Below are 15158 nucleotides of genomic sequence, written 5' to 3' on the forward strand. Positions count from 1 at the left end.
TCTTTCTTGAGAGTCCGTAGACGTTTCGGCTGTTAGGGGTTGAAATCCCGCGACTACGACGACGACGACACTTTCGTTTGCTGGTACTTTCTACCGGGGCTTCTAGCTCATATCGCCAGGATCGCTACATCCAACAACTTTACATACTGGCCTTTGTGACGTCATTTGTTGCCACTTTGGGACCGCTTTCTTTGCATGGGCAATATGGGACTCTAGACACACCAGTCAACGACGCGTTTCAAGCACCGTGCTTCTATGGCGACATCACAGTTCACCCTCTAGTTGAGAACAGAGATACTTTTTGACTGGGGTCTTTTAACGTGCATCACGTATAGTTGTGATACACGACAGCACGTACACATGCCCTGCTCATTCAGTTCGAAAAAAAGGGAGATCGAACTGTATATGGGGCAGGGACACTTTGTTCAGCTTGTTTTCCACAGAGCTTGATGTTTACCCAACACAACCCCTGTGGACTATAAGTTCCTTACGTCATTTTACTCGATCGAGCGAGGCGCACACCATATATAGGCAACGAGTGCTGCATCAGAGTCCAGCTGCGACTCACGCTCACTTCGTGCTTCAGCAATTGAACGCGAGCCCTGCGTCAGAAGCACAAGCAAGCAATTCATCCTGTTGTCTTTATGAGTATCGCTGTCAATTTACAGGGTGATTCAAGGAGACGCCAGGCTCTTTAAATCGACCGCAAAATTCGGTTTCTTAACCTATCGCGCTACGACTTTGTGCAGCGTTGCCCACAGATGGTGTTTTTTGTTTTGTTTTTTTGTAAAATTTGCGAAGAGCGAGCTTACCTGAGGAAAAAGTAAAGAAATAAAAAGGCTTAGCTCCTATGGAAACGCAGCGACGCCACCGGTCTTCAAACAACCCGGCACCGTTTCGCACGGGAGACAAGAGATGGCGCAAGCGGTCGCCACGCCAACTGCCGCCAACGAACGAGCATACGACGCCGAGAGCCGGCATATTTAGCAGACATGGAACTGCAGTCCCTTGTTGTTACCGCCCCTGTTTTTGTTTCTGCGACTGTCGCCGCCTGCGGAACGCGCGCTGCTTTTGAGTCGAAAAGATTGTCTGCTAAAAAGACGCTGGCTTTCGGCGCCGTATGCTCGTTCGTTGGCGGCGTTCGTTGCGCCATCTCTTGTCTCCCGCGCGAAACGTTGGCGTGTTGTTTGAAGACCGGTAGCGTCGCTGCGTTTCTATAGGAGCTAAGCCTTTTTCTTTCTTTACTTTTTCCTCAGGTAAGTTCGCTCTTTGCAAATTTTACAAAAAAAAATGCACCATATGTGTGCAACGCTGCACGAAGTCGTAGCTCGATAGGTTAAGAAACCGAATTTTGCGGTCGATTTAAAGAGCCTGGCGTCTCTTTCAATCACCCTGTAGACGCTAACGGTAGGATCTCCTCCATATTTTTCCAAAGAAAGAAGGAGTGCGCTTGCGCAGTTTTAACCGGAGCTCGAGCACACTTTTTCGTACCTTGAACTGTAGAACCACAGAAAATTGTCCCCAAGATATGGATCCCAGAGTTCTGCATGGGCGGGCTTGCACTCAACGCTCTCCGGGCTGCAGTGCGCTGACAGATTTGGAGATAGTCAACTTGCTCCGATTCTGTTTCTCGCACCCGGCACTGTCGCGACAATGCCGGGAACGTCAGGTAAAGGGACTGTTCGCGAACAATCTCTTTACCTGACGTCGAGTTCATATTTTTTTATCGCAAAGTCTGTACAGCAATATTGCCGCGAGCGCAGCTGACCAAGCAGACAGCGCACTCGTGGCCTAACGGTTATCGCGCGTGCGCTTGACGCAAAAGGCCAGGGTTTGATTCTTGGCCGCGGGCACGCATTTTTGTTGACTCTAACGTAATGTTCTGGTAAATTAGAGAACCGAGTTGTTTGTTCGAGGTCAGAATGTTTTACACGCCGAACCTTCTACGCCGAATATTCCAGAAGCTCAGACATGTACATAAGGGGCTCCGCGTGGTGATCTGCGGTCAGTTTCTCCCCAGCGTTCGACTCTGCTGTCACGCCGACCTCGACGCCCGCGACGCTCTGCTTTCTTCTCTTCCATTTTTTATTTATTTTTGGGCACAAGTTCGCCCTATTAAATATTTCCGTTTCCCAAGTTATTCTTTGTTTCATTTGTTCATTCGTGACGATAGAAATGACTAAGTCGCCAGCCATATGCTCGCGCGCACGCCCGCGCGGATGTGGCATTTTTTATAGGGCTGCGCTCCGGAACACGTGCCTTTGATGTCGCTTTGGTGACATTGTAAAAGTAAATTTAGATTCGGCTTGAGGTACGCTATTACAGCCATGTCTTGTTTATAGGGACCCGTTAATAGGGTTGCCTATTAATATATTATAGACGCAATTTTAGGGAACGGTTTGTGTAAACACGTGCATATTTGTCTCGTTATTATGCGGACTAAACTCACATTATGGACGCTTGTTAGAGGGAATGGACATGTTTATATTAAGGAGGCATCCAGTGGCGTACCAATTTGTTTTTGAGTGGGGGGGCAAACCAGAACCCCCCCCCAGGGCCGGGGCGGTGCCCTTTGTATCCCTGTGGCGCCGACGGGTAGTGTTTGCCGTGCCCAGTGGCGGCTTTCTCTGGGGGGGCAAAACACATGCCTTGCCCCCCCCCCCCCACTCTGAGAACTGGGGGGGCAAGCGCCCCCCTTGCCCCATGCGGTTGGTACGCCTATGGCCCCGCTACCTTTATCGGGTTAACGAAGCAGCACACGGACTGGTGAACAAATTTCAGAGATTATAGGGTTTCGCTCAATTGCATTTAATAATTTAATAACTCTACGTTTTAGTGAGCAGAGCAGTAAGATGCAGTATATATAGGACAGCAAGAGCAGTTTATTGTCATTGTAATCGCGTGATCTGTTGGTCCTCTCAGACCTTCCGTTGTAATGCTTTGCGATCTTGCTCTCATCATGTTTCTCCAAACCGTCATCTCAATATGGATGCCTCTATGGGCGCACCAGCCGGGGGGGGCCAGACATGTCTTTCCCCCCCCCCCCCCCCCCCCCCCAGAAAAAGCCGCCACTGGGCACGCAAACACTACCCGTCGACGCCACAGGGATACAAAGGGCACCGTCCCGGCCTTGGGGGGGGGGGGGGGGGGGGGAGGGGGGGGGGGTTCTGGTTTGTCCCCCCATCACAAAAACAAGTTGGTACGCCACTGAGCGGGGCCATTGACGTCACATGACTTAACTTGAAAAGCCTTCTTATTGGCCGTGTCGAACAAAGGGGGCAGAGGACAGGGAAGTCCATCGGTGACAGTGAGGCGACCCGGCTTCAAGCGACGATGTTGTGTTACGTGACAACACGATTCGACACGCCAAGCGACCGCGTAAAGTGGCGTCCGCTCGTGGGACGTGAAATTTCCCGGCAAATCTAGCAGGGAAATTGACGCCGCGTGACGTCACGTCACGTGATATTATGGCATTACGTAGAACCACGACTTGACATCATGATCTCATGTCACGTGACCCCGTACAACCACATGAGGTTACGTGACGTCAATTTACCCGTTTGATGTATCGGGGCTATTCATAAACAATCGGTTCTTCACTCCCCGAAATGATCGACTGCCCGGTGTCTTCTACACGTATTTAGACGATCGCTCTATTCATTTTTGTACATCATAAAACTTTAGAAATAAAGCTCACTAGTAATGTTTGTAGCGCCTGCCAGTATAACATCACAGTAACCAGCAGGACGAGACGACACCCATGTTTAGCTGACCCATTCCGGCCGGCTTTTTAATTTTGTGAAAAACGGAAAGACGCCCCAATTTTAAATAATTTCCATGAAAGGGCGATTCGCGTTATTACAAACATAGCATCATTATTTTTATATTTAGGTTATCTAGAATTGTCTAAAAGACATTATTGCGTAGAGGGAAGGCTTATACATTTCCTGAAAGTTACATATAGGGAAATTTGAAATGAGGGTATACAAGTTTCATTGATAAGGAACGTGAACGTGAAATATAATTAATTCTAGCGTCAAAACTCAACGAACCCTATTTTAGGAGATTTCTTTGCTACCATAATCTTTTACGAGATGCACTGCCCTTTGGTGTTTAGGGAGGGGAGGCCGATTTTCTGCGCTATTACAATACTCCGACAGTTGCACGTTGTCTCGACGGTACCCTTGATTATGAGCAGAAACTGCGGAGCTCCGCATAATGTGGCCCACGGCCAAGCATTCTTCATCCTGGTTTTCTGCGTTTATGCGGTGTTTATGCAACATTTGTCTGCGCTCAGTGAGCCCCAGGGACAGGAGCCTCGTTTCCCGTTGCCTGTTGTTTCGTCGTTGGGGGCATAAACTATGTCTCCGTCGTCACATCCCATAACTCACTCGCCGCAAGGATGCAAGCTAACGGATGATGCAAAAAGACGCATGTGACATCTCTGTACATCTTTGCATTTCGCTTATTTTTTGTTGTTTTCGTTGGCTGTTTATTGGGGCTTTGATAAGTGTGTGAGACTAGCCTCGCAACTCAATGCCAGCTCGGCAGCCGCGTTTTGCAACCGGTCAATGAAAGCTTCATTCTTTATTTTCCGGCTTTCTTTATGTTTTCTTTTTTATTTGCGGTTTTGGGTAAGCGCCGTCAGAAAGACCACATCAAAGAGTAAAAATAATATTGTTGATTACTCGGAAAACGGATACACGTGTTACTCATAAATTATACATAAACCCCTAGAACTCCCTGGATATCCCAAGACGTTCTTACGAGTCTAAACAACACCTCCGACATTATTCATAGTTCAAAGTCATCGACGTCATCATAGTGAGACCAAGCGCAGGCGCAGATTGGATCCGAGTGCTACGTCAGAGCTCGGCTGGGCCTCGTGTCCAGTCAAGGCGTCGAAGGACGTTCGGCATTGGGCACGGGCCTAATCGCTCAGTTGGCGTCATCCGGGTGCTACGACGCTGCGTGGAGGTAGGAAAGGCTATTCACAGGCTTTGATTCTTTTAGGTGGCGTTGTTTTAACCACGCCGTGTTTAAACGAACACCACGTTCGGCCGGGTGGCACGAGGCAGGCCCCAACTCTGTATGAAGGTAGAACCGAAGTTTCGTTCAAACTTCTTTTCAACATCGTCCAGGGCCTCTAAACTCGTCAAACACAAAGTTGGGGCCGAAGTTGACGGAGCGCACCGATCGAACTATCACGATGGTGACTTCGCGCTTTTTTTCGACGACGTCCAGTCGGCGCATTCCACGAACTTTCGGCTCCAACCCTGTGTCTGACGAGTTTAGGGCTCCAGGTAACAAAGAGAATCTTCGCTGTAGCCTAAGTCCATACGCAGCCGACGCTACGAGGTACTGGGACCAATCAAGCATCGTCAAAAGCTCAAGTACGCTAGGCCTTCCTTATGCACGATTGGTGCAACGATGATGGAACAAGTAAAAAAGCATGACGACTATTATGATGGTGCGCTTTTGACGCTGTCTAAAGCGGAGTGCAAGTTCGTCTGCTTCTTTTTGCAGGAGTTCTTGTGGTGACGTCAGAAAGACGTCGAACTGTGATTGCTTCTGATGGGAGGGTAGTGGGGAGACCACAAGACAACTTGCTTCGAGGGCCATTTGCTATCCTTCCATCAGAGATCGGCGTCTTTCTGAACTCACCGCAACTCCTGCGCAGGAAGCAGACGACTTCCTTTCCGCATACTCATTGTCACATCAAGAAAAAAAAGAAAGGAAATTGTGTGCATTACTGATACGCTGCACGAAGTAGTGCTTACACGATTAGGTTGTAGAAAGGAGAAAATAAAATAGCATAAATCTATTCTAAGGTATACCTACATATATCTTATTGAAACGCACGAAAAAGAAAATTACTAATGTTCTGCGAAAAGCCGCACTTTGTTTCTTTTACAACGGATCCTTAGGTGAATACGAGTATAAGTGCTGTTAACAGACGGCGAGGACGACAATGGTTTATACCCAGTGTCAATAATCACGCGTACATCTGTAACCCTTCATTTTCACGACCGTGTCGGTTTCCATTCTGGCGTAGCGTTCGCGACCAATTTGGGTGTAGCGTTTCAGGCAACGTGTTTGACGTCACTCCTGTATTTCCAGGTCACGCGTGAGGTAGGAGCGGATTTATCACACAATCACTGCAAACTGCTCTCTAGACAAAGGCACGATTCCCGATAGCACTCAAGTGTAGCTAGAGAGATCTGTCACACTTAAGTCTTTGGACACTTACTGCCTCAGAATGTCGTCGTTTTCAATTCAATTGATGTGTCAATATTATACTATCTTGTGAGACATGATGTGACGAACTCCTTGCCTCATCGTGTCTGTCACACTTAAGGATATCTAACCTCTTAAGATATGATCTCGTTAAAAACAACATGGCACTGGAGGTAAAAAGAAAAGTTGAGGCTTGGGCGAGTTGGCACATACTTCGGAATTAAAAACAGCGCGGAAAGACGAGGACCAGACAAAGAAGTGAGACGGACGTAGCGCTGACTAGTCATGGACATAGTCAGCGCTACGTCCGTCTCACTTCTTTGTCTGGTCCTCGTCTTTCCGCGCTGTTTTTAATTCCGAAGTAAAAAGAAAGCTAAAAACTGTTATCTTTTAAACTCCACGATTGCGCATTTTGATGACCGCCGAAAATTCGTCTGAAAAGAAAGAAGACAAAAAGAAATAGAACAAACTCAAGAATGACCTACTCATCATTTTCGTGCTATTTTCAGTAGTCGTGAGCATAAACTGCTTGGAATCGTATAGCACAGCGCCATCTCTGCCTTGAACGCTGCAAAAAAAAGACCGGCATGTCAAGGCTATTTGCTATTTATTCAATTCGAAGTAGTATTCGCACATCCCTAGTTTGATTTTTAAACAAAGAAGTAGTCTGGAGGAGTGACGCCACAGATCATATCGTAGCCGAAATCGGTCGTGTGCGTTTTCGTTCACTTACTGGTTGCAATTTAGGTGTAACATAATTAGTAATTCATTTTTTTGTGCTTGTGTTTTTCTTATTGTTGTTAGAGTGCATTTTCGTGTTACCTGCAGTTGTGGTAATTTACCACTCATTAATAAAATACCTCCTCAAAACAATTTTAGTGCATACTAATGTACAGCTTTCTGGGACCTATGAGAAGTGAAGAACTCGCTCGTGAAACACTCAGACGTCTATTTTTGTTGACATCCTCGCCTCACAAAGTTGTCCCTAAATATGGTAAGGTTGTTTTTAAATGCCGGTTGTATTTGTAGATATCGCCGGTTTTTGCCTGTTTTGTGTGTTTTTTTTTTTAGATGGCCACAGTCTAGCAGCTCTGGGAACGAACCGGTCAAATGCATGATCACCATTTTTGCGGCTAAAACTTTTGCGTCATTCCGTGCAGTACAAAGTGCTAACGTTTCCAATGTGTCCCCCCCCCCCCCCCCCCCCCCCCGCCAAAAAAAAAAAAAAATTCGAAGAGATATTTTTATGTTGTCCAAATGGTTACAAGATCTAGCTTCCAAACGTTCATCCTTTATCAGTTCATTCCTTCCATTGTCACTTTCTTTCTTTCTTTTTTTTTTGTAGCTTCTTGACAATAGATTTGCTAATTACCAAACTAGAATTAGTTTCAAAAAATCACCTTTAAAAGTACGTAACAATTATCACTGCAGCAGTATTTATACGATTACAGCATCAAACGGTGTATGCGAACGCCTGATCACTTGTCTTGAGTGCTGTACGTGACACCTGAAATCTACGCACTAACTTGACCTCTGCCATCCTCTCAACCATCTCCCCCCAACTTCTACTTGCTTCCCCTGATACACACAAAAATATCACGTGACAAACTTGAAAAGCAATGCGATACGGGTGATATATATATATATATATATACATATATATATATATATATATATATGTATATATATATATATATATATCACTCGATTTTTCGAGAGCTTTCGAGCCGCCAAAACGATGTTAGAGTGCGATCAAAGGTCCCGCTGTCCGAGTCGCCGCGGCTCGAAAAGGAGAACAAAGTGAACCCTTCGCGTGAACCTTTCCGATCTCGCCTCGTATCTTCTGATCGACAAACAGCCACTCAAGAAGCTCCCGCAAGGTCTTTGGCCTAATCTGCTCTTCGAAGTGGGCCACCTCAATAGACGGACACTGGCACAGATCTTCTGCGCAATAAACAGACAGTCTTATTAACGGGTGGCTCCGGAGGAGGTTCTTTAGCTGCCTAAAACCCGTTTTCCCGAGTACCCAGACTTTACTCTTCCCGGCATGTGATATATGATCTCGAAATAGCTTTTGATAAAATGGCAAACGAAAGTGATGCTGAAACCAACATTCAAAGTTTCCCGCGTTCTCCGGTAGGGTGACGTCACATGTTGTACAACTTGCAAGTCGAGCAGACAGTCACAATAAAAGAAAAACTGCATTTTTCTCGTTTGCTTTTGTCTGGTTGGTGTGTAAACCTCCTCGTTGTTCTTTTCTTTGGCGCCATCGGTTGTTTTGTAACTTTGGTGAACAAGCTGTACTGCTCCCATACTGCGACATATTGATCTTTATTATAGTAGGCTGGTTAGCGGGTCGAGGCTTGTTTTGCTAGGGTCCAGTGGCACCACCGGAAGCCATTTCTTGACACCAGCTAATGCAGAGAACTCTATGGGAAAAACGAGAAAAAGTGTCATTTTCCCCCGCTTCTAAGCTGTTGTTGGCACTGAAAGTTTTTGGTTGCGGTTCAGGAAGGCCGACCAAATAGCTTGTGCACATACATTAAAACTGACAGCCCTCATAGTTCCTATAAATTAATGTTTTGCGGTCGAGAATGACTCCGATGGGCAAAAAATGTAGTAAAGCTCAATGAGAAAAGAGTCACCTAGAGTTACCGCGGAGTTTGTGGCGGTTTCGATGAGTTGGGTTTAGTAGACGGCGAGCTTGAAGACTATGCTAAGCGGAATTTGCTAACTCCCGGCAAGCCGCTGTCAACATTGAACTTTTTCGACATTCATCCACTTCTGGGCGTCCCTGAGGGCGGTCTTATGAACGGCAAGTTTTTTTGTTTACTCCACTACGAGAGCAAGCTTGCCAGCTCAGCCGTGGGCGCTCCGGCACGTTTGAATTTCTTAATCGGCGTTCATACACTTGACAAAATACAAATTCTCTCTTTAAACACCCTATATAATGACCGCAGCGCATCATAAAATAATCGCCTTCGAGCACAGCGAACAAGCTTAAGCATTCCTACTTTTGTTTGTTTCTCCCATAGACTTGCGCGTATTGCCTGGTGTCAAGTAATGACCGCCGGTGGTGTTACCGACGGGCTCCCGATCCGCGATCCAGCCTACTACAATAGAGATCAGTGACTGCGACATTTGATGTCAGGTTTCCAGTGTGGCCAATACAGCCTCTCAGCCCCTTATATACTAAATCAGAATGTTCAATACCTTGACGAAAGACAATTTTCGCGACTCGCAATTATGGTTACTAGTTCATGCGTTTTCTTTTAATCTGTTGGACCAATTTTGAGGCAAATTAGTGACTGTCGAGATATCGCCGGAGTATTCAAAGTATAGTCGATGCTCCTAGAGAGAAGTCGATACGAAACTATATGGCAGGGAGGTAGGAAGCTTCTGGACGTAACATGACGCCACAAGATGTGAAGCCGGGGGCGACTTCCGGTTTGGTAGGGCACACTCCGAACACCGACCGCGACATCTACTTCCGACTTCACTTGACGTTTTCCTCGTTTGACTGGTTTGAGCCCTACGTCACCCCCTCCTATTCCTTCATACATTACTTATGGGCACCTCGACGCTGATTCACGCATTTGCATTTCAATGTGATTGTGTGCATTTCAACTGCTTGTAACCGCTTACAACGAAGGAACACACGGCTCACTAGCGCTATCTATCGGGTTCCTGGAACACCTATCTACGCATATACTATATGCGGAGCGCAAGTTCGTCTGCTTCTTTTGTGGAGCTTGTGGTGACGTCAGAGCGCCTAGCTCTGATTGGTTCTGAATGGAGAATAGTGGGTAAACCTCAACGCAGCTTGCTTTGATGTCTACCCACTATCCTTCAATCAGAGCCAATCAGAGCTCGCCGTCTTTCTGACGTCACCGCAACTCCTGCGCAAGGAGCAGACGACTTGCCCTCGGCATAGACTGAAGGTGTTTGCAGTATTTGCGAGATCAAATCTCATCTCCGAGAAATGGTGTCGTATAATCTTGTCTGTATCCTTTCAGTCACGCGTTGAATGAACGATGCGTAATGTTTAGAGTGGCACAAGCGGACCTTCCGCTGTAAAACGAGCCGGAAGCATTGACGCCTGCACATGAAAAGTTCAAATATTCACCGAATGTGCATTAAAGTAGGTCGGTTTTACTGTGTGGAATTTCAAGGCGTAGTTCTATTCCTGCAAAAAAAAAAGGAAAAAAAAAAGAATAAGGTTGGGTGCGTACGCCATGTTTTGCGCATCACATTGAATGTGGACAGCTGACTAGTTTTACGAACCACGAAGGTAAGGAGTGGACAAGGACACCGCAATTTCAGCCTTATCATTTGCCAGGCTCCATCCGTAAAATCTAGGGACATGGTTCCCCCAAGTGGTGTGCGAAAAAACACACGCTCCGAATTTCTTAGGGTGCACAGAATCAACCAGCGATCAGTAAAAATAAGCCGATTCGTTTATTTTTTTGTTATGTTTTTTGCAGAGAACACACACTCTAGTGAATGTCAGTCATACACGCTACTGCGGAGTCGTGCACAGTGTGGTGTTCGATAAGGATAGGGCGTTTGATGCGGCAATCAGTTTGCCATATGGCAGTCGTCCAAAGTGTAAGCAAGCTTGCGCAAGAACGCAGATGCCCGAGTTTGATAACAACATCCCGTCGAGAAAGCGTGATCGTGAGACCAACCGTTCGCTGGCGGAGGAAGCTCGATATTCATGGCGCATTTGCTAACCCGCCAACACCGCCTGAGCGTTATCGGCAAAGATCAAAGCTTGGGAAGATTTACAGTGAGCTACGGTCGTGCCGTTAGACAAACAATTTATTTGTGGCTGGCGCTACAGGTCGGACCAACCCTCTATGTTGACAATGGTTTTGCTCACTTAATAAAATCTGTGCAAATCGTAGTGGTGATCGTGTGATGTCGGTGAAATCGAGCTGCCGTCCCCAGGGATCCTGGGGTCAATCCTCACTCCTGCCCGTTTCGATCTGGATGAGCATCGTACCGGCAGGCGGTCGTGTACCGCTACTGCGTTGTGCATGTTCAAGACCCCAGGCTAGCAGTGGTACTACACTGGTTAAACGTCTCGTCTTCAGCGTAAACCAGTGTCGTCGCTCCTCAAAGACAGACCGGCCTTACCAGCCGCCTAAACACGAACGTCAAATACTTTTTTTTTTGTTTTGAGCGTTATCTCTTTGTGGTCGTAATGGGCACGCGATCGACATTTGGCTCAACCTAAGCCGTCTGCGATTGCATACAGAACTTCACTATTACACTTCATTTTACTGCGAAAAATCAGCAGGTATCAGAAGCACTGCTCAGTTGATCGCAAGAGACGGCTCCAGACGGCGGCAATTTTCCCAGCAATTTAGGGGTAGCTGTCGAGCAGTCGCTTCAACGTGAATAGCTGGGATCCGGTCCGGCTCGAAACGGGCGAAAAACTTAAAAAAAAACTCAGGGACGTTTGAAGCAGCAGCATGCAATCAGGTACACCAGTGGTTCTCAAGCACCGATGTTTCGCGGACCCCTTGTGGATCGGCGGAGATGATGGAGGACCCCTTTTGTGGTGAGGGGAGAGGGAAGGAATAGGTTAAATGTAATGATAATATAATAAGTGGATTACACTAAGGCTAGTTTTAATTATACTTCTTTTATTGACCCTCACACAAGACAACTCGCCCGAAAATTTAAAAAATCCTTGATCTGAAAAAAGACAACTTTTATTGCCGGGCTTGACTGATGAAGCAGGGCTTCGCGGACCCCTAGAATGCTTTCACGGACCCCAAAGTGTCCGCGGACCCCCATTTGAGAACCACTGAGGTACACCATATTTTTACGTGACTTTCCCTATGGTGGTTGTGATGACAACTAAACACGGGATTTAACTTGGTTCTGGTTTAAAATGGTTCGTTTTCGAGACTAAATTGTTTCAATGGGATTCATCAGTATTCTCAACGTCGTTTGAAAATATAAGACCACAACGCGTAACAGTGTGTTTAGATAGGGAGAGAAAAGTGCATTTGAGTGATGATGATTGCAAAGAGTTGTTATTCGATCTTCTGCGATTGCTGTGTGTGAACGCATGAGGCCTGTATCGCCGATGTCGCTGCGTCAAGAGGCTGGGGAAAAATTGCCATGTCTGATGCGGGTCTTGGCTTTCAAATTGCTTTTGCGGAAAAACTTACGAAACGTCGCAAGTTTTCCGCATGTCGGTTTTAACTGCTACACCGTTTTGTCCTTTGGACCATCTTCCTACCCACTATCCTCAGTATATTTGTCAATCAGACCCTGCCAAACCCAAACCCCTCTGACCCTGGAACAAAAAGTACAAGATGTACCCAGATAAAGTATGTTTTCTTTAACGTAAGAAAAAAAGGTCGGTGCGTACATTTCCGTAGAACTACGTGTGAGTAGCACAAGAGACGAGAGAGGGGAGGGGTTCACGCTCCGCCGAGTCGCGCTTGAGACTCGGGTGAACTGCCCGTGCCGCAGAAGACGCGAGCTCGGCCGCTTGGCCTCTGTCCAGAGCGAAGAGCGAAGATTGTGGAATCACGGCTGCTGGAGCGGCGTCTATCGCCGTTTCATCAGACAGGAGCGCGTCGCGTTGAAGCAAGCAAGCCAGTAGATAAGAAATTGCTGCAGAAACTACAATTGTTGGCTGAAACGTAGACATGTTTGATTGAACTACGTCTGGTTGGTTCAAAAATAAGAGAAACGGGGACTATCACCAAGTTTTAAATAGTTAAAAGCCCGACGTTTAAGAACCAATTACGTTTTTTCATCAGGGACAACTTTTTTGCACGTGGAGAGCAGCAGCTTCTTTTCCATCTATGGTAGTGTCGTTTGCTTCACTCACTCTTTCTTCTTCAAGTGACATGCGCAATGGTAAAGTGTCTGTCCACCTATTGATATTTCCTTGGCGTAGTCTGGGTATGCTAGGATTGAATGAGAATTTTTTGGCGGATGTTGGGGGGGGGGGGGGTTTCAACGTTCTTATTCTAGTGTTGTCAAAATCGATACGGTGGTCTATTGATTGCGATAGCATCCGTCTAGGACATCCTCAAAGACGATGTTTAAAAAGACGTCGAGGACGTCGACGACATCAAAGACGACGTCTAGGACTACACTCTAGGGCGATCTTAAGGACGACGTCGAGGATGGCGTCCTAAAGGACGACATCAGAGACGACGTCTAGGAGGACCTTTAGTATATCCTCTAGGACAACTTTACGGGGGACCTCTAGGATGACCTCAAGGACGACACTTAGGATGATGTCTTAAAGGACGCCGTCACGTACGACGTCTAAAATGACCTCGAGGACGACCTTGAGGACGTCAAGGACCTGGCCTCGAGGACCTGACGACCTCAAGGTTATCAGGTCCTTCAAAGATGAAGTCAATGTGAAAGAGCATATGTAAGCCGAAATGGTCTACTGCGCATACCTACTGCGCATTAGGAGGCCAGAAAGTGCAAGAAATTCGGGGGCTAGCTATGTTGTCGCATTAAAAGAATGCGCGTGCACGTTGCGTGGTTCTCGGCGGCATGCATGGCGGGGCTGTCAGGGGGCGCGGCGATGCAAATCGGTAAATCAGTTTCCGGTGTTATCTGTGTGACATCACTTCCATGACCAAGTTTCCGTGACATCGATCTCCCAACGATCACCCCTTTCCAAGCGCGGAGAAAGACGTAATTCTACGTAATTCTCTTTATGCTGATGATCTCACTATCTGGATCAATCATGGCAGTCCCGGACACATCCGAGACTCTCTTCAGGCAGCTCTCGAAGCTGTCGATCAAGCAGTCCACAGAATCGATCTCGCTTGCTCGGTCGAGAAAACCTCCCTGCTCCTCATCCACTCCCGCAACTGGTATGCTCCTAAAGTAACCTTTCAGCATCACACTCATACCATTCACCAACAGAAGACTCTCAAAATCCTGGGCCTTCCAACACAACCCAATTGGGGAGGCACCTTTGCCGTACAGTACATTCTCCACCAGGCTACACCCATCCTTAACATGATGCGCCGCTTAGCCACACGCACTAGGGGCCTGAAAGAACGACACCTGCTATAAACTTGGAGACGCCCTCATCATCTCCCGCATTCGCTATCAAGCCCCGCACATATCCCTCACACGTACTTCGGAAGGCAAACCTAACACCATTTTTTGTCAGGCGACTAAGATCGCCCTGGGTGCATCACCACCAGTACCAGCCGACGGGACCAACTAGGACATTCATCGCGTCCATCAACGTCAACGCCTCTCTCTAACTCCAACAGGTCGCTTCATCTTGCACAGGGGTAGAGACACTATTCACACCTGCCTCAACAACCTACTCCCCCCAACAGCGGGATCCTCCGAAATGTCACCGTAGCCCCAATTCCCCCGCCACATGGACAGGGAGCGGAATCCCACCCGCCGTCTCCTTCGCGCTGCGTACGACACCAAAAAATATTGCTCGAGATCCCCCACAACTCTAATGTTTTCACCGATGCAGCCTTTCAAGATAACCTTGGCGCACTCGCTTTCACCACTTCAGACGGCACTGGCCATTCCATTGCGCAGACTTAAAAGGTTAAAACAGCGCAAAAGACAACGGACAGGGTAAAGAAGGACACAGACAGAGCGCTCTGTCTGTGTCCTTCTTTACCCTGTCCGTTGTCTTTTGCGCTGTTTTAACCTTTTAAGTATGTCACACCAACTCGCCCACCATTACGCAGCCCTGCACCTCCTCGTTCGAAGCAGAACTTCTCGCCGGCGCACTTGCTGCCGCTCACAACTCTTCACCAGCTGCACCATGCACCCACATCTACAAGGACTCAAAGTCGGCATGCTCTCACCTCGCTCAGGGCCTCGCATTCCCTTCTGCACTTCCCCTCCTCAGCAATGGCAGAGGACCTGTTTACGTACACTGGATACCT

General features: G+C 47.3%; 1 protein-coding gene across 1 annotated transcript in view; it reads right to left on the reverse strand.

Annotated features, from left to right (window-relative positions):
- The window catches only part of LOC8024749 (sialin), a 57922-nt gene extending 56231 nt beyond the window's left edge, over positions 1-1691 (reverse strand). Inside the window, exon 1 of the mRNA XM_040208270.3 lies at positions 1492-1691. The gene's annotated coding sequence lies outside the window, so the exon portion shown is untranslated. The remainder of the gene's footprint in view (positions 1-1491) is intronic.
- Positions 1692-15158: the final 13467 nt, after the last annotated feature.

This window comes from Ixodes scapularis, unplaced genomic scaffold (genome assembly GCF_016920785.2).
Source record: "Ixodes scapularis isolate PalLabHiFi unplaced genomic scaffold, ASM1692078v2 PGA_scaffold7__128_contigs__length_106722199, whole genome shotgun sequence".
NCBI lineage: Eukaryota > Metazoa > Arthropoda > Arachnida > Ixodida > Ixodidae > Ixodes > Ixodes scapularis.